Below are 973 nucleotides of genomic sequence, written 5' to 3'. Positions count from 1 at the left end.
GGTAAAGAATACTGAGAAGAAAGTTTAATCTATGACGTTGTATGTATCACTTTCTCTCTCTCTGTTGAGCGCGTGTGTAAGAACGCTGTCCCAGGTAGAAGGGAAGAAATATCAAAGTTGCTAGAAACAACAGCCAAATCTCCCTTAAATCACACAAAGTAAACGGAATTTTAAAAATCTAATTACTGCACTGGAAAGTTCAGATCGAGAAAATTCCATTGATGTAAAAATTTTAACGAAAAATTGGAAAATGTGGATTTCTATAAACTTTTAAAAAGGCTTCACACAGACACACAACTTCAGCTTTATATATTAAGATATATGATAAGTGTGGCTTTGAGGCAAGAAGCTTGCTTCCTAACAGCATGATTCCATGTTCAGCCCCACTTGCTGGCAACTTGGGCAAGTATCTTCTACTATAGCCTCAGGCTGACCAAAGCTTTGTGAGTGGATTTAGTAGATGGAAACTGAAAGAAGCCTATTGTATATATATATATATATGTGTGTGTGTGTGTGTCTTTGAGTCTGTGTTTGTTCCCCACCACTGCTTGACAACTGGTGTTGGTGTATTTATTTCCTGTAACTTAGCAGTTTGGCAAAAGAGACCAACAGAATAAGTACTAGATTTTAAAAAATAAGTCCTGGGGTTGATTTGTTCAACTGAAACCCTTTAAGGCAGTGCTCCAGTATGGCCACAGTCAAAATGACTGAAACAAGTAAAAGGATAAAAGTATGTGCGTGTGTGTGTGTGTGTGTGTGTGTGTGTGTGTCTTTGTATTTGTGCTGTTTGTCCCCCATTAATGCTTGACACATGTTGTTGGTTTGTTTACATCCCTGTAACTTAGTGGTTCAGCAGCCAATTTTTAAAAAAACAGAAAAATTATTTATGGAGTTGATTTGTTCAAATAAACCCCTGGAGGCAGTGCTCCAGCATGGTCGCTGTTCATTGACCGAAACAAGTAACGGATAAAAC

Source organism: Octopus bimaculoides, chromosome 12 (assembly GCF_001194135.2).
Source record: "Octopus bimaculoides isolate UCB-OBI-ISO-001 chromosome 12, ASM119413v2, whole genome shotgun sequence".
NCBI classification, from domain to species: domain Eukaryota; kingdom Metazoa; phylum Mollusca; class Cephalopoda; order Octopoda; family Octopodidae; genus Octopus; species Octopus bimaculoides.
This window is presented reverse-complemented; position numbering follows the sequence as displayed.